This window comes from Leuresthes tenuis, unplaced genomic scaffold (genome assembly GCF_036924035.1).
Source record: "Leuresthes tenuis unplaced genomic scaffold, fLeuTen1.0.hap1 SCAF_1, whole genome shotgun sequence".
In the NCBI taxonomy this organism is placed as follows: domain Eukaryota; kingdom Metazoa; phylum Chordata; class Actinopteri; order Atheriniformes; family Atherinopsidae; genus Leuresthes; species Leuresthes tenuis.
In genome coordinates this window covers 8,280,156-8,292,811 of record NW_027325355.1, presented here as the reverse complement: position 1 = coordinate 8,292,811, position 12,656 = coordinate 8,280,156, and the positions used below count along the sequence as shown (strand labels likewise).

The 12,656-nt window shown below is 45.5% G+C and overlaps 14 non-coding genes and 7 pseudogenes across 14 annotated transcripts; all 21 read right to left on the bottom strand.

Annotated features, from left to right (window-relative positions):
- Positions 1-259: 259 nt before the first annotated feature.
- LOC140307205 (5S ribosomal RNA) lies at positions 260-378 on the bottom strand. The gene has a single exon (XR_011915804.1). It is a non-coding gene; the product is annotated as a 5S ribosomal RNA (ribosomal RNA).
- Positions 379-647: 269 nt separating this feature from the next.
- On the bottom strand, positions 648-766 carry LOC140298211 (5S ribosomal RNA). Its single transcript, XR_011913879.1, has one exon. It is a non-coding gene; the product is annotated as a 5S ribosomal RNA (ribosomal RNA).
- A 269-nt stretch (positions 767-1,035) lies between these two features.
- LOC140294661 (5S ribosomal RNA) lies at positions 1,036-1,144 on the bottom strand (annotated as a pseudogene).
- Positions 1,145-1,773: 629 nt separating this feature from the next.
- On the bottom strand, positions 1,774-1,892 carry LOC140298080 (5S ribosomal RNA). The gene has a single exon (XR_011913760.1). It is a non-coding gene; the product is annotated as a 5S ribosomal RNA (ribosomal RNA).
- Positions 1,893-2,161: 269 nt separating this feature from the next.
- LOC140298185 (5S ribosomal RNA) lies at positions 2,162-2,280 on the bottom strand. The gene has a single exon (XR_011913855.1). It is a non-coding gene; the product is annotated as a 5S ribosomal RNA (ribosomal RNA).
- Positions 2,281-2,549: 269 nt separating this feature from the next.
- Positions 2,550-2,668, bottom strand: LOC140292049 (5S ribosomal RNA; annotated as a pseudogene).
- Positions 2,669-2,937: 269 nt separating this feature from the next.
- LOC140300593 (5S ribosomal RNA) lies at positions 2,938-3,056 on the bottom strand. The gene has a single exon (XR_011914847.1). It is a non-coding gene; the product is annotated as a 5S ribosomal RNA (ribosomal RNA).
- Positions 3,057-3,325: 269 nt separating this feature from the next.
- On the bottom strand, positions 3,326-3,444 carry LOC140295845 (5S ribosomal RNA; annotated as a pseudogene).
- Positions 3,445-3,713: 269 nt separating this feature from the next.
- LOC140299796 (5S ribosomal RNA) lies at positions 3,714-3,832 on the bottom strand. Its single transcript, XR_011914769.1, has one exon. It is a non-coding gene; the product is annotated as a 5S ribosomal RNA (ribosomal RNA).
- Positions 3,833-4,101: 269 nt separating this feature from the next.
- Positions 4,102-4,220, bottom strand: LOC140279117 (5S ribosomal RNA). The gene has a single exon (XR_011909317.1). It is a non-coding gene; the product is annotated as a 5S ribosomal RNA (ribosomal RNA).
- Positions 4,221-5,051: 831 nt separating this feature from the next.
- Positions 5,052-5,170, bottom strand: LOC140300731 (5S ribosomal RNA; annotated as a pseudogene).
- Positions 5,171-5,439: 269 nt separating this feature from the next.
- LOC140306467 (5S ribosomal RNA) lies at positions 5,440-5,558 on the bottom strand. The gene has a single exon (XR_011915770.1). It is a non-coding gene; the product is annotated as a 5S ribosomal RNA (ribosomal RNA).
- A 629-nt stretch (positions 5,559-6,187) lies between these two features.
- LOC140297377 (5S ribosomal RNA) lies at positions 6,188-6,306 on the bottom strand. The gene has a single exon (XR_011913117.1). It is a non-coding gene; the product is annotated as a 5S ribosomal RNA (ribosomal RNA).
- A 269-nt stretch (positions 6,307-6,575) lies between these two features.
- Positions 6,576-6,694, bottom strand: LOC140295417 (5S ribosomal RNA). The gene has a single exon (XR_011912868.1). It is a non-coding gene; the product is annotated as a 5S ribosomal RNA (ribosomal RNA).
- A 269-nt stretch (positions 6,695-6,963) lies between these two features.
- LOC140296823 (5S ribosomal RNA) lies at positions 6,964-7,082 on the bottom strand (annotated as a pseudogene).
- A 269-nt stretch (positions 7,083-7,351) lies between these two features.
- Positions 7,352-7,470, bottom strand: LOC140295404 (5S ribosomal RNA). The gene has a single exon (XR_011912866.1). It is a non-coding gene; the product is annotated as a 5S ribosomal RNA (ribosomal RNA).
- Positions 7,471-7,739: 269 nt separating this feature from the next.
- Positions 7,740-7,858, bottom strand: LOC140296822 (5S ribosomal RNA; annotated as a pseudogene).
- A 269-nt stretch (positions 7,859-8,127) lies between these two features.
- On the bottom strand, positions 8,128-8,246 carry LOC140291205 (5S ribosomal RNA; annotated as a pseudogene).
- Positions 8,247-8,512: 266 nt separating this feature from the next.
- Positions 8,513-8,631, bottom strand: LOC140305814 (5S ribosomal RNA). Its single transcript, XR_011915379.1, has one exon. It is a non-coding gene; the product is annotated as a 5S ribosomal RNA (ribosomal RNA).
- A 269-nt stretch (positions 8,632-8,900) lies between these two features.
- On the bottom strand, positions 8,901-9,019 carry LOC140298433 (5S ribosomal RNA). The gene has a single exon (XR_011914081.1). It is a non-coding gene; the product is annotated as a 5S ribosomal RNA (ribosomal RNA).
- Positions 9,020-11,333: 2,314 nt separating this feature from the next.
- On the bottom strand, positions 11,334-11,405 carry trnaq-uug (transfer RNA glutamine (anticodon UUG)). Its single transcript has one exon. It is a non-coding gene; the product is annotated as a tRNA-Gln (tRNA).
- Positions 11,406-12,656: the final 1,251 nt, after the last annotated feature.

Here is a 12,656-nt window from a genome sequence, read left to right as displayed (position 1 = left end):
GTCACAAATGTGCATTATATAGGTACTGGAATATTACAGTTTCTTGATGTAACCAGATAATTGCCGAGAAAGGCTGATGCTTATTGGGCACATCTTCTTCCCTGTCGTGATTATTCTCTCCAGCGGAAACTGAGACTCTCAGATCACTTCGTGTCTGCCAACAAAGCAGCAGCAGCTGAAGATGACCAACTTCCTCATATGTCACAGGGTGATCAGACGTTGCAACAAAAGACATGCAGGTGGTAGAGAGAAGAGAAAAAGCTTACAGCACCTGGTATTCCCAAGAGGTCTCCCATCCAAGTACTAACCAGGCCCAACCCTGCTTGGCCTCCGAGATCAGACGAGGTCGGGCATATTCAGGGTGGTGTGGCCGTAAGCAACAATGTTTGTCACAAATGTGCATTATATAGGTAATGGAATCATACAGTTCTTCTATGTAACCAGATAATTGCCGAGAAAGGCTGATGCGTATTGGGCACATCTTCTTCCCTGTCGTGATTATTCTCTCCAGCGGAAACTGAGACTCTCAGATCACTTCGTGTCTGCCAACAAAGCAGCAGCAGCTGAAGATGACCAACTTCCTCATGTGTCACAGGGTGATCAGACGTTGCAGCAAAAGACATGCAGGTGGTAGAGAGAAGAGAAAAAGCTTACAGCACCTGGTATTCCGAAGCGGTCTCCCATCCAAGTACTAACCAGGCCCAACCCTGCTTGGCTTCCGAGATCAGACGAGGTCGGGTATTTTCACGGTGGTGTGGCCGTAAGTAACAATATGTGTGAACAATGTGCATTATATAGGTACTGGAATCATACGGTTACTCTTTGTAACCAGATAATATCCGAGAAAGGCTGATATGTAGTGGGCACATCTTCTTCCCTGATGTGATTATTACCTGCAGTTGAAACTGAGACTCTCAGATCATTTCGTGTCTGCCAACAAAGCAGCAGCAGCTGAAGATGACCAACTTCCTCATGTGTCACAGGGTGATCAGATGTTGCAACAAAAGACATGCAGGTGGTAGAGAGAAGAGAAAAAGCTTACAGCACGTGGAATTCCCAAGCAGTCTCCCATCCAAGTACTAACCAGGCCCAACCCTGCTTGGCTTCCGAGATTGGGTATATTCAGGGTGGTGTGGCCGTAAGCAACAATATCTGTGAACAATGTGCATTATATAGGTACTGGAATCATACGGTTACACTATGTAACCAGATAATTGCAGAGAAAGGCTGATATGTAGTGGGCACATCTTCATCCCTGATGTGATTATTACCTGCAGTTGAAACTGAGACTCTCAGATCACTTCGTGTCTGCCAACAAAGCAGCAGCAGCTGAAGATGACCAACTTCCACATTTGTCACAGGGTGATCAGACGTTGCAACAAAAGACATGCAGGTGGTAGAGAGAAGAGAAAAAGCTTACAGCACCTGGTATTCCCAAGTAGTCTCCCACCCAAGTACTAACCAAGTACTAACCGGGTATGTTCAGGGTGGTTTGGCCGTAAGCGACAATGTCTGTGACAAATGTGCATTATATAGGTACTGGAATCATACAGTTCCTCTATGTAACCAGATAATTGCCAAGAACGGCTGATATGTAGTGGGCATATCTTCATCCTTGATGTGATTACTACCTGTAGTTGAAACTGAGACTCTCAGATCACTTCGTGTCTGCCAACAAAGCAGCAGCAGCTGAAGATGACCAACTTCCTCATGTGTCACAGGGTGATCAGACGTTGCAACAAAAGACATGCAGGTGGTAGAGAGAAGAGAAAAAGCTTACAGCACGTGGAATTCCCAAGCAGTCTCCCATCCAAGTACTAACCAGGCCCAACCCTGCTTGGCTTCCGAGATCAGACGAGGTCGGGTATATTCAGGGTGGTGTGGCCGTAAGCAACAATGTCTGTCACAAATGTGCATTATATAGGTACTGGAATCATACGGTTACACTATGTAACCAGATAATTGCCGAGAAAGGCTGATATGTAGTGGGCACATCTTCATCCCTGATGTGATTATTACCTGCAGTTGAAACTGAGAATCTCAGATCACTTCGTGTCTGCCAACAAAGCAGCAGCAGCTGAAGATGACCAACTTCCTCATGTGTCACAGGGTGATCAGACGTTGCAACAAAAGACATGCAGGTGCTAGAGAGAAGAGAAAAAGCTTACAGCACCTGGTATTCCCAAGTAGTCTCCCACCCAAGTACTAACCAGGCCCAACCCTGCTTGGCTTCCGAGATCAGACGAGGTCGGGCATGTTTAGGGTGGTTTGGCCGTAAGCGACAATGTCTATCACAAATGTGCATTATATAGGTACTGGAATCATACGGTTACTCTATGTAACCAGATAATTGCCAAGAAAGGCTGATATGTAGTGGGCACATCTTCATCCCTGATGTGATTATTACCTGCAGTTGAAACTGAGAATCTCAGATCACTTCGTGTCTGCCAACAAAGCAGCAGCAGCTGAAGATGACCAACTTCCTCATGTGTCACAGGGTGATCAGACGTTGCAACAAAAGACATGCAGGTGGTAGAGAGAAGAGAAAAAGCTTACAACAGCTGGTATTCCCAAGTAGTCTCCCATCCAAGTACTAACCAGGCCCAACCCTGCTTGGCTTCTGAGATCAGACGAGGTTGGGCATGTTCAGGGTGGTGTGGCCGTAAGCAACAATATCTGTGAACAATGTGCATTATATAGGTACTGGAATCATACAGTTCCTCTATGTAACCATATAATTGCAGAGAAAGGCTAACTTGTAGTGGGCACATCTTCATCCCTGATGTGATTATTATCTGTAGTTGAAAAAGAGAATCTCAGATCACTTAGTGTCTGCCAACAAAGCAGCAGCAGCTGAAGATGACCAACTTCCTCATGTGTCACAGGGTGATCAGACGTTGCAACAAAAGACATGCAGGTGGTAGAGAGAAGAGAAAAAGCTTACAGCACCTGGTATTCCCAAGTAGTCTCCCATCCAAGTACTAACCAGGCCCAACCCTGCTTGGCTTCCGAGATCAGATGAGGTCGGGCATGTTCAGGGTGGTGTGGCCGTAAGCAACAATGTCTGTGAAAAATGTGCATTATATCGGTACTGGAATCATACAGTTCCTCTATGTAATCAGATAATTGCCGAGAAAGGCTAACTTGTAGTGGGCACATCTTCTTCCCTGACGTGATTATTATCTGCAGTTGAAACTTAGAATCTCAGATCACTTCGTGTCTGCCAACAAAGCAGCAGCAGCTGAAGATGACCAACTTCCTCATGTGTCACAGGGTGATCAGACGTTGCAACAAAAGAAATGCAGGTGGTAGAGAGAAGAGAAAAAGCTTACAGCACCTGGTATTCCCAAGCTGTCTCCCATCCAAGTAATAACCAGGCCCAACCTTGCTTGGCTTCCGAGATCAGACGAGGGTGGGCATATTCAGGGTGGTGTGGCTGTAAGCAACAATGTCTGTCACAAATGTGCATTATATAGGTACTGGAATCATACAGTTCCTCGATGTAACCAGATAATTGCCGAGAAAGGCTAACTTGTAGTGGGCACATCTTCATCCCTGATGTGATTATTATCTGTAGTTGAAACTGAGACTCTCAGATCACTTCGTGTCTGCCAACATAGCAGCAGCAGCTGAAGATGACCAACTTACTCATGTGTCACAGGGTGATCAGACGTTGCAACAAAAAACATGCAGGGGGTAGTGAGAAGAGAAAAAGCTTACAGCACCTGGTATTCCCAAGCAGTCTCCCATTCAAGTACTAACCAGGCCCAACCCTGCTTGGCTTCCGAGATCAGACGAGGTCGGGTATTTTCAGGGTGGTGTGGCTGTAAGCAACAATGTCTGTGACAAATGTGCATTATATAGGTACTGGAATCATACAGTTCCTCGATGTAACCAGATAATTGCAGAGAAAGACTGATGCGTATTGGGCACATCTTCTTCCCTGTCGTGATTATTCTCTCCAGTGGAAACTGAGACTCTCAGATCACTTCGTGTCTGCCAACAAAGCAGCAGCAGCTGAAGATGACCAACTTCCTCATATGTCACAGGGTGATCAGACGTTGCAACAAAAGACATGCAGGTGGTAGAGAGAAGAGAAATAGCTTACAGCACCTGGTATTCCCAAGCGGTCTCCCATCCAAGTACTAACCAGGCCCAACCCTGCTTGGCTTCCGAGATCAGACGAGGTCGGGCATATTCATGGTGGTGTGGCCGTAAGCAACAATATCTGTGAACAATGTGCATTATATAGGTACTGGAATCATACGGCTCCTCTATGTAACCTGATAATTGCCGAGAAAGGCTAACTTGTAGTGGGCACATCCCAAGTAGTCTCCCATCCAAGTACTAACCAGGCCCAACCCTGCTTGGCTTCCAAGATCAGACGAGGTGGGGTATATTCAGGGTGGTGTGGCCGTAAGCAACAATGTCTGTAACAAATGTGCATTATATAGGTACTGGAATCATACAGTTCCTCTATGTAACCAGATAATTGCCGAGAAAGGCTGATGCGTATTGGGCACATCTTCTTCCCTGTCGTGATTATTCTCTCCAGCGGAAACTGAGACTCTCAGATCCCTTCGTGTCTGCCAACAAAGCAGCAGCAGCTGAAGATGACCAACTTCCTCATGTGTCACAGGGTGATCAGACGTTGCAACAAAAGACATGCAGGTGGTAGAGAGAAGAGAAAAAGCTTACAGCACCTGGTATTCCCAAGCAGTCTCCCATCCAAGTACTAACCAAGTACTAACCGGGTATGTTCAGGGTGGTTTGGCCGTAAGCGACAATGTCTGTGACAAATGTGCATTATATAGGTACTGGAATCATACAGTTCCTCTATGTAACCAGATAATTGCCAAGAACGGCTGATATGTAGTGGGCATATCTTCATCCTTGATGTGATTACTACCTGTAGTTGAAACTGAGACTCTCAGATCACTTCGTGTCTGCCAACAAAGCAGCAGCAGCTGAAGATGACCAACTTCCTCATGTGTCACAGGGTGATCAGACGTTGCAACAAAAGACATGCAGGTGCTAGAGAGAAGAGAAAAAGCTTACAGCACCTGGTATTCCCAAGTAGTCTCCCATCCAAGTACTAACCAGGCCCAACCCTGCTTGGCTTCTGAGATCAGACAAGGTCGGGCATATTCAGGGTGGTGTGGCCGTAAGCAATAATATCTGTGAACAATGTGCATTATATAGGTACTGGAATCATACGGTTCCTCTATGTAACCTGATAATTGCCGAGAAAGGCTAACTTGTAGTGGGCACATCTTCTTCCCTGACGTGATTATTACCTGCAGTTGAAAGTGAGACTCTCAGATCACTTCGTGTCTGCCAACAAAGCAGCAGCAGCTGAAGATGACCAACTTCCTCATGTGTCACAGGGTGATCAGACGTTGCAACAAAAGACATGCAGGTGGTAGAGAGAAGAGAAAAAGCTTACAGCACCTGGTATTCCCAAGTAGTCTCCCATCCAAGTACTAACCAGGCCCAACCCTGCTTGGCTTCCGAGATCAGACGAGGTCGGGTATGTTCAGGGTGGTTTGGCCGTAAACGACAATGTCTGTGACAAATGTGCATTATATAGGTACTGGAATCATACAGTTCCTCTATGTAACCAGATAATTGCAAAGAACGGCTGATATGTAGTGGGCATATCTTCATCCTTGATGTGATTATTATCTGCAGTTGAAACTTAGAATCTCAGATCACTTCGTGTCTGCCAACAAAGCAGCAGCAGCTGAAGATGACCAACTTCCTCATGTGTCACAGGGTGATCAGACGTTGCAACAAAAGACATGCAGGTGGTAGAGAGAAGAGAAAAAGCTTACAGCACCTGGTATTCCCAAGCAGTCTCCCATCCAAGTACTAACCAAGTACTAACCGGGTATGTTCAGGGTGGTTTGGCCGTAAGCGACAATGTCTGTCACAAATGTGCATTATATAGGTACTGGAATCATACAGTTCCTCGATGTAACCAGATAATTGCCGAGAAAGGCTAACTTGTAGTGGGCACATCTTCATCCCTGATGTGATTATTATCTGTAGTTGAAACTGAGACTCTCAGATCACTTTGTGTCTGCCAACAATCCAGCAGCAGCTGAAGATGACCAACTTCCTCACGTGTCACAGGGTGATCAGACGTTGCAACAAAAAACATGCAGGTGGTAGAGAGAAGAGAAAAAGCTTACAGCACCTGGTATTCCCAAGCGGTCTCCCATCCAAGTACTAACCAGGCCCAACCCTGCTTGGCTTCCAAGATCAGACGAGGTCAGGCATATTCAGGGTGGTGTGGCCGTAAGCAACAATATCTGTGAACAATGTGCATTATATAGGTACTGGAATCATACAGTTCCTCTATGTAACCAGATAATTGCCGAGAAAGGCTAACTTGTAGTGGGCACATCTTCTTCCCTGTCGTGATTATTATCTGCAGTTGAAACTGAGACTCTCAGATCACTTCGTTTCTGCCAACAAAGCAGCAGCAGCTGAAAATGACCAACTTCCTCATGTGTCACAGGGTGATCAGACGTTGCAACAAAAGACATGCAGGTGGTCGAGAGAAGAGAAACAGCTTACAGCACCTGGTATTCCCAAGCAGTCTCCCATCCAAGTACTAACCAGGCCCAACCCTGCTTGGCTTCCGAGATCAGATGAGGTCGGGTATGTTCAGGGTGGTGTGGCCGGAAGCAACAATGCTTGTGACAAATGTGCATTATATAGGTACTGGAATCATACGGTTACTCTATGTAACCAGATAATTGCCGAGAAAGGCTGATGCGTATTGGGCACATCTTCATCCCTGATGTGATTATTACCTGCAGTTGAAACTGAGACTCTCAGATCACTTTGTGTCTGCCAACAAAGCAGCAGCAGCTGAAGATGACCAATTTCCTCATGTGTCACAAGGTGATCAAACGTTGCAACAAAAGACATGCAGGTGGTAGAGAGAAGAGAAAAAGCTTACAGCACCTGGTATTCCCAAGCAGTCTCCCATCCAAGTTCTAAAAATCCCCAACCCTGCTTGGCTTCCGAGATCAGACGAGGTCGGGCATGTTCAGGGTGGTGTGGCCGTAAGCAACAATATCTGTGACAAATGTGCATTATATAGGTACTGGAATCATACAGTTCCTCTATGTAACCAGATAATTGCCGAGAAAGGCTGATGCGTAGTGGGCACATCTTCTTCCCTGTCGTGATTATTCTCTCCAGCGGAAACTGAGACTCTCAGATCACTTCGTGTCTGCCAACAAAGCAGCAGCAGCTGAAGATGACAAATTTCCTCATGTGTCACAAGGTGATCAGACGTTGCAACAAAAGACATGCAGGTAGTAGAGAGAAGAGAAAAAGCTTACAGCACCTGGTATTCCCAAGCAGTCTCCCATCCAAGTACTAACCAGGCCCAACCCTGCTTGGCTTCCGAGATCAGATGAGGTCGGGTATGTTCAGGGTGGTGTGGCCGGAAGCAACAATGCTTGTGACAAATGTGCATTATATAGGTACTGGAATCATACGGTTACTCTATGTAACCAGATAATTGCCGAGAAAGGCTGATGCGTATTGGGCACATCTTCATCCCTGATGTGATTATTACCTGCAGTTGAAACTGAGACTCTCAGATCACTTTGTGTCTGCCAACAAAGCAGCAGCAGCTGAAGATGACCAATTTCCTCATGTGTCACAAGGTGATCAAACGTTGCAACAAAAGACATGCAGGTGGTAGAGAGAAGAGAAAAAGCTTACAGCACCTGGTATTCCCAAGCAGTCTCCCATCCAAGTTCTAAAAATCCCCAACCCTGCTTGGCTTCCGAGATCAGACGAGGTCGGGCATGTTCAGGGTGGTGTGGCCGTAAGCAACAATATCTGTGACAAATGTGCATTATATAGGTACTGGAATCATACAGTTCCTCTATGTAACCAGATAATTGCCGAGAAAGGCTGATGCGTAGTGGGCACATCTTCTTCCCTGTCGTGATTATTCTCTCCAGCGGAAACTGAGACTCTCAGATCACTTCGTGTCTGCCAACAAAGCAGCAGCAGCTGAAGATGACCAACTTCCTCATGTGTCACAGGGTGATCAGACATTGCAACAAACGACATGCAGGTGGTAGAGAGAAGAGAAAAAGCTTACAGCACCTGGTATTCCCAAGCAGTCTCCCATCCAAGTAGTAACCAGGCCCAATCCTGCTTGGCTTCCGAGATCAGACAAGTTCGGGCATGTTCAGGGTGGTGTGGCCGTAAAGACTATGTCTGACAAATGTGCATTATATAGGTACTGGAATCATACAGTTCCTCTATGTAACCAGATAATTGCCGAGAAAGGCTGATGCGTAGTGGGCACATCTTCATCCCTGATGTGATTATTACCTGCAGTTGAAACTGAGACTCTCAGATCACTTCGTGTCTGCCAACAAAGCAGCAGCAGCTGAAGATGACCAACGTCCTCATGTGTCACAGGGTGATCAGACGTTGCAACAAAAGACATGCAGGTGGTAGAGAGAAGAGAAAAAGCTTACAGCACCTGGTATTCCAAAGTGGTCTCCCATCCAAGTACTAACCAGGCCCAACCCTGCTTGGCTTCCGAGATCAGACGAGGTCGGGCATGTTCAGGGTGGTGTGGCCGTAAGCGACAGTATCTGTGACAAATGTGCATTATATAGGTACTGGAATCATACGGTTCCTCTATGTAACCAGATAATTGCCGAGAAAGGCTGATATGTAATGGGCACATTTTCTTCCCTGTCGTGATTATTCTCTCCAGCGGAAACTGAGACTCTCAGATCACTTCGTGTCTGCCAACAAAGCAGCAGCAGCTGAAGATGACCAATGTCCTCATGTGTCACAGGGTGATCAGACGTTGCAACAAAAGACATGCAGGTGGTAGAGAGAAGAGAAAAAGCTTACAGCACCTGGTATTCCCAAGCGGTCTTCCATCCAAGTACTAACCAGGCCCAACCCTGCTTGGCTTCCAAGATCAGACGAGGTCGGGCATATTCAAGGTGGTGTGGCCGTAAGCAACAATATTGGTGAACAATGTGCATTATATAGATACTGGTATCATACGGTTACTCTATGTAACCAGATAATTGCCGAGAAAGGCTGATGCGTAGTGGGCACATCTTCTTCCCTGATGTGATTATTCTCTCCAGCTGAAACTGAGACTCTCAGATCACTTCGTGTCTGCCAACAAAGCAGCAGCAGCTGAAGATGACCAACGTCCTCATGTGTCACAGGGTGATCAGACGTTGCAACAAAAGATATGCAGGTGGTAGAGAGAAGAGAAAAAGCTTACAGCACCTGGTATTCCCAAGTAGTCTCCCATCCAAATACTAACCAGGCCCCCTGCTTAGCTTTCGAGATCGTGCGTGTTCAGGGTGGTGTGGCCGTAAGCAAAAGTCACCGTAACAAATATCTATTATATAGCTGCTTGAACCATATGTTTCTTTTAGTTTTTCACCTAATTGGCTTGAGAGGCTGATGCTGATCCTGCACACGTTCTTCTCTCTCGTGCTGGTTCTCTGCAGCTGAAAGTGAGACTCTCAGATAACTTAGTGTCTGTCGTCCTCTTCTGTTCCCTGTGTGTAGTTTTGTGTTCAGCGTCACACAGAGAGACTGAGGCTGCTTAGTTAGATGAAATCATCACAAATTGCTCATTTTTAAACAGTTACATTATATTTTAGAAGTCAGAACACAGTGATAGATGTTGTTTCAGCATCTATAAAAAGCTGATTTGTGACTGATTCTCACGCTTACGGCCATACCACCCTGAACACGCCCGATCTTGTCAGATCTAGGAAGCTAAGCAGGGTCGGGCCTGGTTAGTACTTGGATGGTAGAAAAAGTGCACGTGCCGCCACTTTAAACTGTCAAACAGGCAACTTTATATCTAACAGCAAACGCTGAGAGCTGCTCTGCAGAATAAATACTTTTACTGGTGGAAGTGTTAGTAAATGTTGCTGATGACACTTTGATTCTTTTACCTGAGTGAGGTTTTAGGTGCAGAGGCCCAAAAAATACTGAGGTCATGAGTCAGAACTTCTACTCGGGTTCAGGGGCTCCCCTGGAAATTTATTTAATTCCATTATTTAAATCTGGCCATTTTCAGAGTCTTAAAGGAACAAAAACAACATCATAATGACTTTTAGGTTTATTTGTTTAGTTTGTTATCAGAGAACATCAGCCTCATCCTAAATGATTTGCAAATGAGTTACAATGTAAAACTGGAGAATGAATTTCATCAAGTCATGGATTAGGAATAAAAAGGAATGAACTGTCCCGGGACAGAGGGATAATATATACAAATTAAACTTTGATTCATGTTTCCTTGCTATCCGATTAGGACGCTGGGCTGCAATAAAAATATCTCCACATTAAAATGCATTTTTTCTCACAGTCATCTACCACTTAAACTGCTCTCCACCTACATGTTTAGCTTGATGTGCTCCTCTTTCAGTGACTGGTGTGACTGACTGACTCACTAACGGTAACAACATCAAAGTCCGACTTGTGTGGTAGTTACCATAGCGACAGTGCATGTTGTCGATGACGCGCAGCACGTCTGCCCAAACTGAGCCACTGTTTTATTAAACAGCGCTACTCTTGGCTCTTCAAATATAAAATCACCACCATTTCAGCAACAAAATAAAAATTAAAAATACAGAGGACACGACCTCGGTGTCCTCTATGGTAGTTACTGCCTTGCTCCTATGATTAGATAGAGAGGACAGCTGATTTTCCTTTGCCTGCCTTTTGTGTTGAAGGACTGAGTCACACAGTTTTATCAACCACATATTTTATTTTTTGGACGTTTTTGAAAGAGTATCCATACCAAGGAGTAAAATTGTACAATCCTCTTTTTCCTAAATCAGTACCAACTTGTGCGCACCGCATGGAGTTGGCGCTCAGATCCCGGCCGGCAGAAATTGCTGCTCCTTGATTGGATGATTGGTTGGCCCATGGGTGGGCACCGGGTTAATTGTGCAGGCTTTTGAGTAGTTCTCCTTGTTGCTGATTGTTACCATGTGATTGTTTTTCCTGTTTCCTTCTCCTTTGGCTTCTGTGTCCAAATTCCAAATGGAGAGCATGGAAAAATATATGCATTGCAAATGAATATGCAAGAAGAAACCAAATAGATTCAATTAGTGACACCCAGAGGTGAGAAGGCAAATAGCACAGAACCTCTCAGCTGAATGTTCCACTTTTTCAACATTAACCAATTTAAGCCCTCTCTTTGCAATTGGTCAATCACACACTCTGGTGTGACTGGATAACTGACTAACCTCATCCACTCATCTTCTTTCCAGAACACAAACATGACAGCGCACACCTGAAGGTTCCACCGAGATTTGAACTCGGATCACTGGATTCAAAGTCCAGAGTGCTGACCTTTACACCATGGAACCCCTTCCACAGGTAAACTACGCTCTTAGTCATGCAAATGCTTGACAACATAAAGGTTAAATTTTTCAGCGGTGCTCTTACAGCTTGTATTCTTAATATGGGCACGACAGTTAAGCAACACATTCTGTATCTTCGCTGGTCAAAGGTTAGAATCCGCCTGTCACGCGGAGGAATGGGGTTCGATTCCTTGACAGGGAGGGTGCCATTTTCGCTGAGCAGCTGGTGGTTCACCAAAGTCCGTTTCACACCTCAGCATTGGAGAATCTCTTGAAAACGTCCAAAAAATGACTTTACGACAGAGATTATCTGCTGGAAATGCATTCTCACAGAGCTCCAGAGTGGTGCCTGGGGACAGCTCATAGGACGCAGGGCGGGATCCGCTTTTGTACGATGCAGAACATTTGCTGTTTTCTTTCCAGCATGTCAAGAATAGCAGATGAGGCTCCCTCCTATCCATAATTATGAATATGTTGATGTTGCCATCAGTAACGTGCAGTCATACATCTACACACAAGAATGAAATAAACAGAGTTGGAGCAAGCAAAGACCGTCCGCGTGTGAGGCGAACGTGATAACCGCTACACTACGGAAACTGTTGCCGTGCCTACTGTTGAGAATTCCAACAGACAAATAATAGATAGATTTATCCATTATCATTTTTTAGTTGATGTTAATCATCAAAAAGTCCATTTTAATCATTCTTTTGGAAAGTAGTGTTTCTACCATGTTTGAGAGAAAATGGCCTGGGTGTGCAGGCTTTTGAGTAGTCAAACCCCAGCTGGTCGAGGCGGGTGGCCACCCTTCCTGAGTCTGGTCCTGCCAGAGGTTTCTTCCTGTTAAAAGGGAGTCGTTCCTTTCCACAGTCGCTCAGGCTTGCTCAGGACGGGAGATTGGACTGAAGACAAGTTTAGAGAGAGAGAGAGAAAGAGAAAAACAATAACAATAAAAAAAGATCTGTCAGTCTATCAGACCATTCCACAGCTGTACTTTCTTACCGCCCGTAACCAAGCGAGAGGAAGAATGCGCGCTCATTACTGCACCCGTCCCGCTCATAGACGTCACTTTTTTCTTGACGCATTTGGCGCGACCCAGATTCCAACGACACTGGAGCGGGACTGCGGAGCGGGGGTCTGACTCTGAGGTAAGTGCAACTTCTTTTTTGGGCAATAGTCCCATGCAGAGAGTAAGCCATCAAGTTGGATAATGGAGCAGTGGGCTATGTTGTTGATCTCATCAAACCAAGTCGAACTTTC